Source organism: Bombus pyrosoma, linkage group LG14 (assembly GCF_014825855.1).
Source record: "Bombus pyrosoma isolate SC7728 linkage group LG14, ASM1482585v1, whole genome shotgun sequence".
NCBI lineage: Eukaryota > Metazoa > Arthropoda > Insecta > Hymenoptera > Apidae > Bombus > Bombus pyrosoma.
This window is the reverse complement of record NC_057783.1, coordinates 8,733,592-8,752,738: the sequence shown is the minus strand read 5'-3', so window position 1 is coordinate 8,752,738 and position 19,147 is coordinate 8,733,592.

Sequence of the window (19,147 nt, the reverse complement as noted above, 5' to 3'; positions counted from 1 at the left end):
GTAAAAAGAAAATGTCAAGATCTGGTTTTTGTTAATCAATAAATACCACCAGTTCTAAATTTACGAAAAAATATTTATTTTTATGTTACGATGGAAATGTTTAAAAAATTTCACGAAATCATCATTTCCTTTAATACTTAACGATATCAAGCCTCATCTTAAAGTGAAGATTAAAAACGTAAATAAATTCCAGTTCAAAATATTTGTAATTCTAATAGTAATCAAATTATTAATCCAATTATTATTATTAGTTATTAATTCAATGTAACGAATATAGATTAAGCAAGCAGGGCATACGTTAAATGCTGTATAAGCTAACCTTCAGAGAAATGTTTTTATTCATTGAATGCATAAAACGATGTTCCAAGGAGAAATAGGGTAAATTTGAAGTTTAATACAATTCATGCTAAAAAAAGCGTCCGTGTATACATATATATTTGTCATCATTCTCAGTCTTAAGATATGAAACAAGCTTTGAAACAAGGATTACAGAGATTGCTAAAAAGGTGTCGTTATACTCTTAAATCCTTTTCAACGTGCTTTCAGCTTTCCATAAGTTTCTCCGCTCTTTTAAAGAAACACAAAACCTCCAAACATTTTCTTAATATCGACTATCGCGATACATTTTATTAGTACACACCATTGTACTAGCACAAAATAATTTACTTGTTTTCATTAGGCTGTTGACATTTATGCAAACTCGTATTTTTATGAATCGAAGAAATAAATATTTTTTCTATACACATTTGCATACTTAAGGTTCCTATATTGCAGAATTTATTGTAGTGGACTATACCTTTTTTTCCTAAACTTCAGTTACAGCTAGTTAAATTTGGAAAAGCCAAAATTCTATGAAATGAAGAAGTATTGCGGAGCTTAATTGAAAGCCTTACATTTGGCAAAAAGAAAGGAGAGAAAATGAGAAGGTTCGTTGTTATTTCTACGAGGATTATGAGATATAAACCAGGATCAGAAGGAAAGTACCGTTTTAATTAAACAAATTGTTTTCCCTTTGTACGTGTTATACGGATTTAAATTACAGCGGAATTTACCGTAGCTTTTCAATGAAACGAAATCATCCTGAAAGTTAACGAAATTAACTCTGCGCTTTTATTCAGCTGCATGGGTTTAATCGAACATCGAGCAACGAGGCAGACCGTTTTGATTGCACCTCCATCTGGTCGTATATCCTTTCAAACATCTGCTAGAATTAACTCGGCCGTACGTTCGTCTATTTGATTACTCCAAAAAATTGCGTTACTAATGAGTATAACAGAGGAATTTGAATTTTTCCCAATTTCTCTTCAGTTTTCATTTTGAATCAGAAAAAGATATATTCGTCGGTGAAATTTAATTTACGGCATGATCTACAGTTTATTATTCGTAGAGTATACAAAGATCCTGTCTTGAAAGAATCCTCCCATTATGGTTAAAAACATAAGGATTCCTTCTATTACGCACCACGTGGTTTCTTCCATGGAATGCCGTGGAAAAATTGAGATCAAATAGCGATGAACAAAGAACGTAAGCCGTTCTTTCTTCTGTCATCCTAGTCATTCGTCTGACGCCGAACGAAACATCACTCAGAAGTTATAAGATCGTAATGAAAATTCCGTACCACTTCTCCACGATCATCGAATGCTTCTTCTTTACAGTTTTGGATCTTCGCTTCTAAATCAATGAAATTCTGGGAGACACTTTCCATTTTTCGTTTCTTATTTCTTCGTGGAATCCGATGTGCATAGAATACAATCAAGCATATTTCGTTCAAGATGCGACGTGTTTGTGTAAAGAATCGATAAGATAGAATATTCTTCGGGTTCTTCAAATATTTTGTCGTTTCGTTGAATTCGATCTGAATAAAAACTTTATAAGTGTCTTTTATAGAGTCGTGTGACATATTCTTATCTTTAATATTTTGGTAATCAATTGTCGGTAAATTAGAGAAATTATTTAAGTAGTGAATAAAAAAATGTCTCATTTCAGAGTTTCGTCCATCTCCAAAGTAATTTCAGACTGTTTGTTTAACTCTTTTAAACTCTTTGCTGAGAATGGATATTTACATCGTCCTGCATTCATGATAAATGACGGTATCCTACTGTGCTCAATGGATAGAAGTTTCCTTCTTCAAGAGAATTTATTGCCCGTTTTGGCCCGTATAATGTTGAACGCGTGCGGTTCTTAATCACACCGAATGACTGAATTTCGTGAAATTCCAGCGAAATAACAGTTGAAATATGAAATAATAATACATCATGTTCGAAAACGTGGAACGGCACAATTTAGCGACATTAAGACTTGTAACTTGTTCTTCGCCTGTTGTAACTTGTTGAATTAGAAAGTTACAAATATTTTTTGTAGAGTTCACGATAATGTAACGATTCGCTATATAATTTATTCTTGACTTCTCGGCGAGACTGAAAGTTTTAATTAAGACGAAGAACACCATTGTAACAGAGAATGTTAAGCACAAGTGAGGATAATGTTGCTTGCGTCATTATGCGCCCTGTAACTGTCACGTCATTCCACTGCACCGGACTTTATATAACTTGCGTTTAATAATTTCCATGACAGAATATTATAATTTAAAAACCGAATATTACATCTAACACTAATCGATGTTATTTATGTTATTTTAAAAGGATTTATTAACAAAATGGTTGATAAGATATAAACTGATTTTCTATAGAATTGTTCATAAAGTACGAGTAAAATTATTAGACGTAGAATTATTAACAACATAAGTAGAATTCTAATATATGATGTTCTTAGTGAATGCTGTGCAAAGCATCCGTAACTATTCATGCACCGTCTTTCCTAACTTTTTGACCACGTTCAACGTGAAAAGTAAGCAAATATTTTTAACTACATTAAATGGTTGGCAAGTATGTTGCAATCCTCGGTATGTACGGTCGAGTAATACTCGAGAAGCAGAGGAGAAACTTTCCTTATTGTATGATACGAATGGACGTATCAACGCCAACGCGCCATAACATAGGGATTCTCGGAAATTTATCTCCACGAAGAAAAACGCAAGGAAAAAGATGCACACAGTTACGCGGATTTTCGTTCTTTACAGATGCAGGAAAAAGGTGTTCTAATTTTCCATGGTTTGTGGCATGTAAAATCTTGTCACAAGCTTTTTTACTCTTCTTTCTGGCATCATAACGCTGCATAACGCTGCATAATGCTGCATAATGCTGCATAATGCAATAACACAGTTTATTATACGAAGCAATACACATGGTCTCGGGGCAATATCATTCTTTTTCCAGAGATATGAAAGGCACGTGAAGCACAACGACGTTGTGTCTTCGTGGTTTTACGGCTAACGATAAAAATTTGTAACGCGCGCAACAATGTTGCGAACTTTCAAAAATAAACTAGCCAAACACCTGCAGGCTTCGTAAAAGATCGCGGGGAAATTTCTGCGATCGAAGTAAAAGGTTGTTAGAAATTTATCAAAAATGATAAAAACTTGTTTTTGCTGTTAGTAAATTCAACGAACATTGGGTATTTATTAAAAGGAACTATTTCTAAGCTCACTGATTTAACTAGAAAATGTAAATGGGTCTTAATTTGATGGAATAACACTTATTAGAGAATAATATTTCATTAATATGCGTTAACAATAGAAATATTTTTATTAATTAAAGCAACGATAAGCGCGATTCGTTTACTCTTTGCAATTATTGAGCAACGATACTGAGCGAATTCATAAATCAAACGTGCATTTATCACGCGTGCATTTTGCCGCGATGCAACGCAGTGGCAAACAACACACCGATGCGATTTAATTCGTATAAGAGCATCTGTGTAATATACATGTATATGCGTGTCGTATATCGATTGCATGGGCAGGACGATGTGGTCATGCTTGAACTGAATATTTTCTCGGAGCTTTAGTCGTGCACGCCAGAAAGGTGCATAAAAATTGTCGATCCCTGGGAAACTTTTAGCACAAACTATGGCCGACGCGACGGAACATTCTTATCCTCGAATGAAAAGAAAAAAGCGAGAGAGATATCGAAGAGAGAAAGGGATCCTCTTGTATTATAAGGGGTTTAATCCATTGTTTTTCTTCAATTCTTCAAGAGCATTAAACGAGGGACCGCAGAATGGGCAGGGAGTTTTTCAACCTTAATACTTTCTAACCAGCAAATAGCTTCCACAAAGAACAAGACAGTTTAATTAACTCAAAGCAACCCCATCGTTCGTACACGTACAATTTGAAATTTACAGATTCTGAATGTAGAGAGAAACAAAGTGTTTAGAAAAGTATTTGACTACTTTACAAGAAATAAAGAGGTAATTTGGCAGATTTTATTTCTGGAATTCAACGGTGACTGTTGATAATCGAAAAGAGGAGATAAAAAATGTTTTTAATTTTCATTTCGTGGTTCACCATTTCTCCAATTTTCAAGATATATTTAAGTACAAAACTTCAACAATTCAACAAATATAAACATTTCGATCTTTATGACTTGCAGTAAAATGTTATGAAAATCTACCAGCCGTTTCCATCAGATTATGGAGCTTGTCGTTTCTTATGTTTATCCGAAAAATTCCAGTTGATAACAGCGTAACAAGTCTCACCAATGCGATCTTGCGTGATTTAAAGAATTAAACGACTCGACGATGAACAAAGCTCGTGATGCAGGAGGAAGGAGAAGCGACGAATGAAAATACAGAGGCGATGTGATATTCACGTTCAGAATCGGGAAAAAAAGGAATAAGAATTTGTGAGGGAAAAGCGAAAATTGCTAGAGAAAAAGTATGGCCTGACCGTCGGCTGTCGAACAATAGCTCGCCGCCGTCGCAATTTGACGTCAAAATGGCACCGCTTCTGAAATTGGCAAACCGCCTGGTTCTAATGTATCGCCTTGGCCTATTCTTTCCAGTTCATTACAAATAAACAAAAGTATAGAACGCGGACGAATAGAAAATTATGCGAGCTGTTGAATGCAAAAAGCTGAATAATGAATATAAGCTATATACGATAGCTAAAATACAATATTTAAACTTGCCACGTATTATACATATTATAATTACCGTATTATACGTATTATAATTACCCGTTCAAAAATAAGGACAATGTTTGTAAGTCTTTTTCACTAGATTAGCTTTCTGATAAATGTTGCGTTTTGCATAAATAAAATAGAAAAATGGAGAGGTCTTGAAGTAAAATTGCTTTTAATTGCAAAACTAATCTCTTTAGAAGCCTTGGAAGACTAGCAATTTTACAGAATTTAAAATATTACTCTTTTCGAGGAATTGTTTTCCTGACTTTTACAATTCTCAAAATTGTAAGAAATTATAGATCGTTTTCGTTCAAGGATATCGTGGAATCTATTCGTTCCTTTTTCTTGTTGCTCGATTTTCCTTTACCTCTTTCGCACACGTGATATTTCGTCTCATTGTTCCTGTACTATTATTCCACTGGAATTTTCTTCTACTTTTCTCTCTAGCGTATTTTTCTTTGTAATCTTGTACTGTGTTTATGCTGCTGCCTTTGTTCGTTGAACTTTTTGTAATGTCTGTACTTTTTTCTTTTCTGTTACTAGAATAGAATCTTTTTCTTAACACCCCACATCGTGCTATTCTCCCGGTATTTTTGAACAGCTTCTTGTAATTTTCGGATAATCCCCTTATCTGGTACCTTGCATCTTATTCTTAGGATTACTACATTTTTCTTACTTGGGAATCTGATCTCCGTTTTCCTTCCCTCTTTCCCTCCCTAGATTCTTCGTACCTAGCGAGATTGCTTCCTCGGCTATGGAAAATTTTTCGAGATCCGAATTTCATCATGATAGAGAGAGGGCAGTAAACCCATGGTCGAAGGGAGGAAAATGTTCGAGAAGTGATAGATTATTTCCCTCCACTGATCCGTGTGATGGTCGCTCTTCATGGAACTACTTGGAACCGAAAGTTTCTGTTACTCGTGTCAGGGATGATTTTGGAGAGAGTTGGTCGTAGAGGTAATAGCGGCTGACCATTGATTGACCGAAGGGTAAAGGCATCGTCAACGATCAATAGCTGGATCAAGGGGTAGTTGATTAGTATAGAAGGGTAGTATAGCTTTGACCTTGAGCACTTGCAGAAATCGAAAATACGGTAATTGGATTGGAACCTTATCCGTGAAAAATGTGTGCACCTATCGTTCCGTGAATCTCGACGAACGGCGCTTATGTTGTAATAATACGTGACTGGCGACTTGTACTTTGACAGTCGAGCCGATTTGTCTTTAACAAAGTATAAGTAGCAGTAGCAGTAACATCTTAATTGATTTCGTATCTTGGCTTGCATACGTAGTATCTGCCGATTACTGCAGATCGCTGTATTAGCCAATAGCTTTGATATTGAGGAAATAATTAAAAAATCGATAAATGAATTACATGGAATGAACAGGATATGAGCGATACAGATACTCGAGACTTTACGGTCTTCACAGAGAAATTGTAGGATAATGTAGCTATGTTTCAATCTCTACTAAAAAAAAAATGACTGTTAATAATAGTAATACTAATATTGGAATAATAGAGTATAACAATAGTAGAATTATATTATATTGTTCATATAGTAGATATATCTCGTATTACATGCTTCTTAAAAAAGGGAGGAAATACAAAAACGTAAAAAGAATCCAGCTACTGGAAACGATAAAAGTTTCTTACTTAAAAGTCTCCTTAAGCACAACATCGTGATCCTTGCTTTGCTGAATTCCATGGAGACACGGGTTAAATGACTTCCTTCCCCTTTAAACCTCTCGTCTACTTTCCTTTTCTCACGATGCAACTTAGCACGAATGCAAAGCTCATATATACTATTTAAAAGACCTTACAGCTTTACGGAACCTGTAAGCAGTTGGAAGAGATTGTCTCGATAGAATAAATTACGACGAGCTTCTCACGCGAGGGTTAAGTCACGTCGATATACTTGCTTGCATCGTTCGAGTCACGAATAGAATTCTTATTTTTGTTACACTGCATTCGCGACGCTGATCGAATCAAAATATTCTTAACGGAAAGATTTATGAGATTTATGAGATTTATGAATCGAACTAAATTGTTTAAAAAGAGGGACGTTATAGAAGGTGAAGTAAAGAGTTTACCATAAGGGCCATCAAGGTCGAGCAAGATTTTAAGGTCGAGGCATTACGGATAAAACCTACCTTAAAATCGCGCTCAAAGCGTTCTTCAGAAGTGGTCTACAGCTGAAGGAGCACTTTACTTATAATGCACTTAGATTCAGGTGATTTAGTTGTCGGAGACAGACCTGCAGTCTAAATTCTTTAACTTCTTAATAAAGCTCATGCCTTGAGAATAGAACCTGCGTTACATCGAATGTTGGAATACGTGCAATCGATTCTCTACCGAAATCAGTTCACATTGGTAATTTCCGAGAATGGATGATGGCACAGATCGTTGCGATCATGTCGCAATAGAGGTGAGTCGAGGAATTTATCGTGTCATGGAAGCAACGTCGATTTAGCGAGAACCGTGCGTCACCTAAAAACTTTTCCCGGCGCGGCGCGCCCGTAAGAGGGACTGATATTTCATCGATAACGATCTCCAGTATACACAGCTCTAAAACGAATCCGCCTGTTTTATATTTTTATAAAGTCTACGCGTCGTCGTAGCTACGATTTTGTAATACTCGATACGTTAAAGTTGATCATTAGCGAAATTATAAGCTTGAAATGTCATCAAGCAAAAAGTAAGTGATTGAATAAGAGTATCCATCGAGCATTGATCGGAGATTTTGAAATTTCTCTTACTACTTTTAAGTATTCGACCTTTAACGAAATTCAAACTTTCTGCGACGTTTCTCTTTTAAAATAGGACATCTTTGGAAAACATGATTGTAAGCGTATCGCAAACACATACAAATATCCATTCAACAATAAAACCCTATTGCTCTTATTAAACTAGGCAAAACTTTTCTTCGCCACAACAACCTCAAGATTTCTTGAATTACCTACAGAAACTTAAATGCTGTTCAATTGTAGTAACTCTCAATTCACGTGTTATTGGAGCTAAAGCAAAAGTAAAAATCGTAAACTGACGTATCCTCGTCGGCTGGATGATGCAGTCACTTGCATCTGCAGGGTAGTTTCATAATATCCATAAAGAAATCTTAATTTCCATTTGAAAACGCCTGAAAGCGTCCTGTCGCAAACAGACGCTTCGGTCGCATTGTTTCCATCGTAACGTTGCCTGATTGGTTTCTGTGCCGTCGGAAAAGCCTGATGTGAAGAGTTTCGGTAAAAAGTTTCGTTAAAAACCATTAAATGCCGAAATTACCGATTAGATATGTTTAATATTAGTATTATTAAGATATCGTTAATAACTTCATCCTTTGACAACTATTCATAGACGGAATGCATTGAACTATTTTTATATCTTCGTGATCATTTGTATTTAATTCGACTCTTTTCAAAATTTTTCACGTTCCTGATTTTTTTCGTTACTTTTACTCCTCAATTTGTTAAAAACTCAATTTGTATTCTTGGACGAGACACATACATAGGTTCACGACACAAAATATTGGAATATGGTAATAGTCCCTGAGAAACTGAGAAGTAGAAATGAAACGAGGAGAATAAGTGAAGCAGTTGGGAACTTCGAGATAGATCCCGCACTCATCTTATTTACGCTGTTATTGAACGAGTTCTTGCACTGCATTTCGAAAATCATTATACCTACAACGCGAAATTTCGTGTCAAGCATTTTCAAACATCTCGTGATAAGTGTCGAATTCATTGGTTGAAAGTAATTCGTACTTTCAGAGCGTAAGGTAATGTCTTTCCGAGCGATGCGAAGCGATAACTCTACCTCGAGTTGAAGGATGACGTAAAGATCTTACAGGACTATTAAATTTAAGTCGGCCGTGTTACATCATGTTGTTGTGCAATCAACACAGTACATTGTGAAATACAAAAGAATAGAAGATCATAAATACGTCCTCTAATCGTTTTATATTATCCGAAAAATTAATTAATGCTTTATGAAGCCGTACAAAAAATCAGAATTAAAATGAATCCTTATTCCAAATCTTCTCTATATTATTTGCAAAACTAATTCAGGCTCCGTGAAATCAATAACTCGGTTCAATTTAAAGTCGAACATCGGACATACGATCTCACTTTTAATGTCAAAGTTGGAACAGCACGAATTGTTCAAAAAATGCCACGTACTGTGATCCTACTACTCACAAAATTGCAACTGTATCTCTTTTGGTCTCGTTTGCTCAACTCTTGATTTCAGCAGAACGATATATTAAAACAGAAGGCAAGAATATCCGTGATGACATAGAAATTTTACAGGGGCGTCTTCGATTTCGTCGCAAACGTAACTCGACTTCGTTTCACTTTATGATGAAACAAAGTTACTAAAACCTCCGATGCTATGCTTAATGATCAGAACGGCTTCCACTTTCTACTAATTGCAAAAGTTTCATATGTCTGTGCGCAGATTGAACGGCCTGCATGGTGGAAAGTCATATGTTTGTTTTCGTAAAAAAAAAAAAAACGTAGAGTGCCACTTCGTAAATTGCTGTATTCGCAAAAATAATTGCAATACATTTAAAAGGAGCAAGGCGATGACACGTTCCGATTTCAATAACGAAATTAACGATAATACCGATAATAATAATAAAGCTGCCCAATCACTGATAATGGCTACAGTATATGTACCTTGTCTAATTTACATTATTCGCAAATAAAACACACTCTGGTGAAGATTAAATGTACTACCTGACCCAAATCACGTGGTATCGTCCGAATACAATAGCACTGATGATACTAACATGACATTAACATTAAAATAGCGTTCTACGGATCTTCGTACGTGAGCCTGGTATTCTAATAATCTTTTGTTTCGTACGATGCAAATGTCGAGTGAAATATACAAGAAGGAAAAAAGAGAAGGACCTCGATAGGTAGAATTTTACTCGAAGAAACTAACAGTAACGCGGAAACTGGATTGAATTCTAGTTGTGACATTGTACTATAATTTTGAATTTACTAAAAGCAGACAGTATTTGCAGGGAAGTTCAGTTTATATTCTAATTTCAGTTTCAGTTCTTCGGAATGAGGATCACTTAGTAAAAGTTATTTATAACATTCCAATATCTTGCATCTGACATGACGTCAAAGCAGTTAATAGGTTTTCAAACTATTGAAAAAGTTCATATACTATAAATAATGCTATAAAGTAAAAGTACATAAATACGATGAAAATTTTTCGATACTTCGTTTTTTTGCGCGATAGATTAATTTAGAAATATAATTGAATTTCTCTTCAATCATCTGCTCAATTAAAAAGATTTAAATGGAAAAGACGGATGCAATTGAAGTTAAAATTAGCGTAGGAAAGAATGAATTAATATTTAATAAATGAAATGAAGTTTATTTAAATATCTAATGAATCAATAAATTGTTTCTGTACAGGAGAGCTTCTAGTTATAAAAGGAAACAAAATTGACATTTTATTGAACTTTATTTTTTATTTAATAAAAAGATAGAAGAAATTAACATCGATGCCTGTAGCACTAATTCCGAATTAGTATAACTCGCAGAAGATTTATATCTATAACTAGGAAAACGATGCCAAATTCAGAACTTCATTAACCGAAACTTTGCGAGGGTTAGATAGTTCACCTGGTTAGGAGTTCTAGCTTAAGTTTCCCGCTATCTATGATTTCTCATTGGAATACGTCGAATTTTGGATTCAACGTGCATCATTTCGGTTAATCAGGCATTAACTAAAATTTCGTTCGAAATAACTGAACCTCTACTGTTTCTAATCGACTGTACGTAAAAAATTAACGCATTCACACCACGTTTGTCATCTGTCACACTTTAGTAAAATTCCAATTATTTTCATACTTTTTATGCGACCGACGTGACACGTATGTTAATACGAAGAAAAAAAAGAATTTATTTCAAAACGCACGAAGGGACAAAAATGGGAGCAATATTTCTAGCTATTCATAGAATGCATAGGTATGATAATTGTGCCAATACTCGTCAGCAATTCACCGGTTCAGTACTTAAGTGATGAAGGGTTGGTTGAGAGCATGCCGCGCCGTAGAACAAGAGAACATTGTCAGCAACTAATGACAACTATTCAGAGCATAATACTTGGCTCAGTTTCCGTTTACGAAACCGGGTTCCCTTACCGAACACGAAATTTTAACCGCTGAAACCATATCAGTCGGATCTAGCATACGGATTTATCTGTGTTTGATAATGGCTATGTCACACACGCATCCACACCACAATTTGTAGAATACCGCTGTTACTTGCAATCGAGACGCCTGTTAATTACTATGGCTTGTCGTATCCGCCTCCGATGTCGGTTTCCGTTTGAGAGACATTCACCTTGATTGACGAGAGATCTCATTTCCATTCGAGCCACTTGGAGTCGTTTCTGAGCCGCCGTACCGGAAAAGCGAAAAGAGTACCACCTACGCGGTGTATCCCGGCTTCTAAGAAAATCGCTTCCGTTTCCAACAGCGTACCATCGATTTGCATTACCTTCGTTCACCGTTCTCATCTACACGAACGTAAATTCGCTGTAAAGAGTAACGAAAGTCGCCGAACAACTAGGGAATCGAGAAACAGGAGACAGCAATTTTATCGATATTGGAAATTTTTCATGAACATTTTGTTCGAACGTTTAATCTTCAAAGGGATGTTTTATTCGAAATGAGTTGATATTTTGAAAATCAAAGATTTGCATTTAGAAATACCTATCGGGCTTTCATTCTTTCCAAACGTGAAAAGAATTTAGATGATGCCGGTGAAGGTTTTTGTCTGTTGATAGCTTCGCACAATCAAAATTTACATGCACGTGTTTCCGGAGGATTTTCATCAAACTCAATCTTCTTGAGAGCAAAGTTTTACGTGAAACAATTCCAGTTTAAATTTCCGATTTATCTTTGCACGTGAAGCGAGTTTAATTTTGATCTTACCACTTCTTGTAGAACATATATCGTTGATGATCGTACATCATGTAACAAGAAGGAAGAAAGTATAAAATACCAGATATAGAATAAATTATGTAAAAGCGAAAGTCAGAAAAAATCGTAAAAATCCACTGAAGCAAATGAGAGTAAAATATCAATGGCTTTTATTAATTTTATCGCAATATCTGTGTTGTAGTAAAAATGTAAAATATTAGATACAGGATAAGAGATATAAAAGCGAAAGTCAGAAAGAAATCATAAAAATCCACTGAAGTAAGTGAATGTAACATTTCAAGGGCTGTTATTAATTTTATCGCGACATTTGTGTTGCAGTAAAAATGTAAAATTATCGAATATAGAACAATAGATACAAAAACAGAAGTCAGAAAAAATCACAAAAATCCATTGGAGTAAACAAAAGTAATATCTTGAGGACTCTTGCTAATTTTATCGCGACATTTCTATCGTTATAGGAATGTAAAATATCAGATATATAATAAAAGATACAAGAATGGAAGTCAGAAAAATCATAAAAATCCACTGAAGCGCACAAAAGTAATATCTCGAGGATCTTCGTTATTTTTATCGCGATATTTGTATTGTAGTAAGAATGTAAAATATCTGATATAAGGAAAAAGATATAAAAGCGGAAGAAAAGATCATAAAAATTTGTAAACAAAAGTGATATCTCAAGGATTTTTCTTAATTTGAATTTTTCTTAATTTCGCGACGTATGTATTACAACAAAAGGGACGAGAAAAACATTTTTCTTCGTTCTCCATTTTCTGGAAAGATTTTTTTATCCCATTTCATTATATATTAGAATATTTATTTCATTAGTTGTCATCGACACGCTACTTGGCTTATAATCCACAAAGTGTGTTTAAATATTGAACAGCTTGTGTAATTTGCTCGTTGAACAGCCGCGTCGCACGGGCTTATACTTATACAATGGCATTATCGTGCATCTTGTCCATAGCAATAAATCCTCCCCGCCTACCGTGTCATTAAAATAATTTTAGAAATTGCCGATGATAAGACTATAATTATTTCGTGGTATTCTTGCACACAATAAACAACCTCTGACTAAATACTAACACACGTATGAAATATAAATATATAAAACATTTAATACTCGTAAATGAATGCAGTTTTAAGTCATACAAATTTATCTCGCATGAAATATTTATAAGCTAGCGGTACACTTGGAAAAATGGTTAGTGATTCTATATCGATAAAAATCATCGTGTTAATTTCTCCAACAACATATTTCTAGTAAACACAAAAATAAAAGATCAACAACTCCAATTTCTACGTACTCATTTGAAAACAAAAATACTGTACTTGACAAGTGTGAGTCATAATTGCCTCGTACGTAAGACACAGGCCAAGTACGAGTAAAATATTCAGACCTTCTGTTCAGCTAGAGGTGCTCTGAATGTCGATTTTTGAGGAAGGCGTCACTTCCAGGAAGGTATTCGAAGGCTATTTACCGTAACATTCGGAACAGGAAGCTGAAAGTCCTTGCCGGATATGTCACGTCCTCGTGTCTCTTCGGCGAACATCTTCCATTTCACGAAAGAAGAAAGGAGCCACGATTACGACCCTGAGTTTTCGATTAAAGTATTTCCTGCTGATGCCAGCAACGGAATAACACATAGTGTCGATGGCCCCGGTGATCGTTACTCATCGAACATCAGATTGCATCATTATAGGCACATCAGGTAAACTGTATAAGATGTATGGATTGAAACGAGGATAACGACGAGAGAATGATTAGTAGACATCCAGAGAACGTATTTGTGATGCCATTAATCGATATAATTTCACGTTGTATGTTTTGTTTCTGATTCATATTCCAATAGCGTTGCCTTTCAATTAATACAGATATTCAGAATGGCTAACAATAAGCTTTGAAATAGGAATATCACGAAAAAAATTGGAAAAATATTCGATTTAAATGAAACGTGTTCTATAGTCTGCATTTACATTTCGTTATAACTTCGATGTTCGCATGGTCGTAGAGAATAGTTTGATTTCTGGAACGACAGTTTCACAGGGAAATATAAATTCCGCGTTTTGAATCGAAAACGGAAGTGAACACGAACAGACTCGCGTGAAACTGTCACGTTGAAGTATAACGTCGTGTCGTTGGTCATAACGATTCGTCCATTTTATAACGAAAGTCGTATTCCACTTTGCCAAGCTCGGATTCTCGCATCTCGCTTTATGACAAATGTACCGCCTTAGGAAGAATCAAAGCCGGGTTTACGCGGTGAATACGAGACGTGTTTTTTTATTATACCGAAAGTAGCGCGAAAGCTTTCCCTCGATATTCCATAAAAATCACTTGCGTCTCGCTTCTCGATGCGATTGAATTTTAACTCAGCTGTTCCCTCGACTCGATTCAACAAGCTGCGTACGTGGCCCTTAACAGGCGAAATCGGCTCAACTGTAAAGAAATACGAAGTAGCTGACTCGAATGTGCAAATTCTAATCTTTCGAGAGCAATAACAAGTGTGCAAGCGTACGAAACTAGAGGAACCAGCATTACAAATTAAATAAAAGAAAATATGTAGAGAATATTTACTATAACTACGAAATTTGTAAATATAAAAATCCTTATGGCTGGTGAAATAAAACGAGGAGTATTTTATGGTGAAATAATCCGTAACAGGCAAGTACTTTCGAGTTTAAATTAACAATATTAATAATTAATATATAAATATATAAATATATTATGTATAATGATAGTAAGTAAATAATAAACAGGTATATACAGGTATATAATAATAATTAATATTAAAATAATTATATGCGTTTACTTTGCAACGTAACGTATGTAATAAAACGCCGTAAAAGTGAATTATCTAGCCACTTGATATAGAACTTTTCGTGTACAACGAAATCTTGGTAAACAATCGACTTTATAAGGGGGAAAACTACCGTAAAGTTTCCAGGAAGGTTAACCACTTTCTACCCCTCTGCTAATATCTTGAATGTTCGTAAATTACATTGCCAGTATCGACGGCTGAGGTTGAACGAGAGGGCACCTTTCAAACACGTCGTAGATTTTGACCCTATACCAATCTTATCAGATTTCGTGCTGCCGGCATACGATAGGTTGAATATATAGGTTGAGCGTGGACATTAGAAGTTGAGAACTTTTTAACAGTGATTTGCCGCGAATATTTCACTAGGGCTGTAGCTACAAATATCCGAACACCATAGTTTATCGCGAAAGCGTTTTAACGTACGACAAACTCTCGACAACGACCAACTCTCGACTCGAACATCGAAAAATATAAGAGAAAAGCTTCCAATTTTTCCCGGATTTATATTGGAAAATTTTGTATTTTTTATCATGACTTTTTGATGTACGTGCACATTGAAATGTGACGACTCTAGAATTGCTCGATATTCTTTTTTTTTTTCAACCTGCTTCTAATCTTTCAAAATTGCAACGAAACCACAGTTAAATTTTAAAAAAGAAAAAATAACATAGAAACGTTGTAACTCTTCTCTCGATAAAAAATAAAAACCTGGACATATTGTCGCGACACGAAAAGATTTCGAAATTTGGTTAGCTGAAATAAAATTTTTTTATATTCCAGCCTGGTAGTTCAGCATTTAATGTAAACATAAATGACAAGAGAAAACAGAATTTGGAAGGCATCGACTACATGGTAAAGTTGGACAATATTAAAATAAAAATCTGAAGTTATAATCTATAATATCGTCACGAAACGAGAGGGTTTAGAAATTCGATTAGTTCGAATTAAAGGTTTTTATTTGTCAGCTTAACGGTTCGTTAAATATAAACATAAATGGCAAGGAAAATAGAATTTGAAAGCCACTGACTATATGGACAAGTTGGAAAATATGAAACACCGTGTGCCTTATATCACGATTGAACATGCATGATTGCAAAAATGATCTGATGTCCTTATATAAGATTTGAACAGCTATCATGTTATTAAGAGTAATGCATCTTACATAAGATTGGAATTTTAAATGGCAATGCATCAATTTGTACTCGAAGCCGCGTTTATAAATTTCAACATCGCCACAATTTACCTACGGCATCGATTAAAAATTAATTACAATCCTCTCGCGAATCAATGGCATAATTGAACGAAGATAAAACCGATGAAATATTGCAACCAATTACGAGTGTCAAACATTAATTTCAACGGAGATTCAAATTCTTCTCGTCACACATCTCACGTTGCATTTTTATTGTTTTTCAAACAAAGCGCACTATTTCACAAGGATGAAGCACAAATTATTCAGCCAGAGTTGAAATATGTTTGCAACGCATTGGTGTAATGTTGTTACGTAACTCCGTTTCATTATGATATAACCAAATAATAAATGTAGGACTACAATTCTTAGGAAGTGTTACTTCAAGTGTTGTTCATACTGTGCATAATTTTTCAGACGCTGCATTTCTTCGGCAGCTTTATTCCAAACGTTGTTGATACTATGCATAATTTCTCGTAAGCTGCGATGGATCATATTTTGTTTAAGGACGCTTTAGTTCCGCTGTTTATTTTCAGCCATGATCTTCTTCCACCGACGGAACTTGGATTAAGTGTGCATTAGAAAAAGCTCGTCTCGAGGGATAATAAATAATAAATAGGACAATTATCATCCTACAACAACATCAAATGAGCTAAAAACTACTTAAATCTGTGTGTTTTACTGTAAGAATTCCAAGGTTGCTTCGTCACTTTTTTCTAGGAACTTATACAATATTTGTAGTCAAAAATTCCCACCATATATTTATCCATGTTACCGTAACATCCACCTATTTTTCTAAAAGAAAATAATCAAAACTGACGGTACTGTAATTCCTTGAATGCAACCACTTAAAAAATGTCATCCTCAGTATTCCCTGAAATAAACTTTTTCTCATGAATAAAGAAAAGTCCGGTTGCAAAAAGTTGGCTTGGACAACTTCCTTCATTTTGATCTCGTGGTTCGTGCCGAGAACGTATTATTCATCGAGTGGCGTTTAGCAACTTAAAACAGATAGCTACAGCCGTCAGCTATATATTAACTGTGATAAATAGCGTTTTCTATAATAAATTATTCACAATTTTTTACGTAACAAAGAATACTAATTGACAGTTCAATTATTCTACAAGCATTCTTCGTAAATAAAACAAGATTTATCCGAAGAATCCCGATGATTATCGCAAATTTGCTTATTAATGTCTAAACCGTTACTGTTTTCGTGTGATTTACATAAACGTTGGCTAATTAATAGTGATTTTCCTAAACATAGTGTCAGATGTATCAGGTAAATGTCAAATGAAGATTTTTTTATGAAAAAAATTATGAATCGTCATCGGATAATTGCTTGAACAAATAATTTTCTGAATAAAATAAACATTCGATTTGGTATATTGATTGATAACCGTGTTGTATTCTATTACGACAACGTATAAGATATTATCTGCTTCCCTAAAGGAATAAATTATTTTTTCTTCCTAATCTGAAATTCGTGAGCGATATTTAAATGATTTACTATTGTAGTAATAATGATTTACTGTAATATTTTACACTCTAACATAACAATAGCGTAAAACGCGGCCACAAATAAACATTCTGAATAGCGTTTGTAATTAATGTAATCTAAGGAGGAAATGCTTGAGCTATCTGGAATACGTGAGCTGCTTTACGGTGCCAGGCGCATGATAAAAACTAGCAAATGTTCTTAATAACGATGTTATAACGAAGAAGATCGAACAGAATTTTGAAAAAAGTTTGTCGAAACGAATGCGCCTTTGGTCTGGAAATGCGATTGTAAAACGTGGAATTATCAACTGCAATACATTTCATTTCACTGTATATTTTCTGACAAGAAGCAGATGATGGAATAAAATTATTATCTATAGAATTATTTATCTTTTTTTAAAGAATTCTAAAGAAAAATAAAAAGTTCATTATTCCATAAAATTATCATGTACCTTTATTTTCCAATCCTTAGTAAAAGTGAGTACTAGAGTAAAAACGAGAGATGATTTAGGTATTTCAGGACCTTAAGTTGCATCATCGATTCGCATCACGTATGAGAGCTTGCATTAAATCGACCGAAATTCGCGGTGCCAAAAGGGAGATGTCGAATAATAAACAATTATTTACGTAATGCGCACACGTTCTCGTTAAGTAATGTTTAGTTTCAATTATGTATATTTCACGGACAAAATTAGAGGAAGACAATATTCGCGACCGTGTATGTAATAATAACAGGAATTAATCATAAAATTTGCCATCCACGAGTACACGTAATATAAACAACGGATGTTTATGCATTAATTGGAAAAATCGAAGATACCCAAGTGGCTAGAACGCACGCGATACGCCAAAATAATTAAAATACTAAAAATATAGTACTTGCAATATTTTGCGAATGAAATAAATTTCTGTTTAAGTTCTACTACTTTAATTCTACCTATGAAACTATAAATTTGCATAAATACCAACAAACTATTTCTTAACTTCCAGCTAAGTGTAATTTGCGATACATAATTACATGCCAACTAAAATATTAGGTTATTCATTTATTCAAAATAGGAAATTTATTCGAAGGGGAATTTAAAAAAAAAGGCTCTTATCTATGGTAATTGCGCACAGAGGACATGTAAAAACTACTATCGCAGATAAGGCATAGAATATTTAGACAAGTATATAAATTGTTGACTATTTAAAATGCTTTGCGTGTTTCGCAACACGTCACAACAAATTTGTTTATCTTCTACGTACATCGAAGGAAAATAACTTCTGATTCTGTATTTGTTTCTACTTCCAAATTTGATGAATCCTACTTAGAAAATCATCGAAGAATATTAATTTTGAAGTAAATTTACTGTCAAATCTCTTTCTTTAAGATCACCAGTGAAATTTTCGTGATTATTAAGGTTCTGGCAGCGGGCGACCGTGCTAAAGAAAAACTCTAAATCTGTTCGCAATGAATAGATACAACTAGCACAATTTTCCCATCATTCCCGTTGCAATTGTCCAGTATCTTCTCGTTGACACGCTCTGTGGTTACTTGAATTATTCATGGGGATAAAAAAGATATTTCCATGAGGTGAATGCAAGTTGTCGTGGAACGATCGCTTTTAAAGAGCAATTTGTTTAAACAGAGTAAATTACGGCACAATAGTAA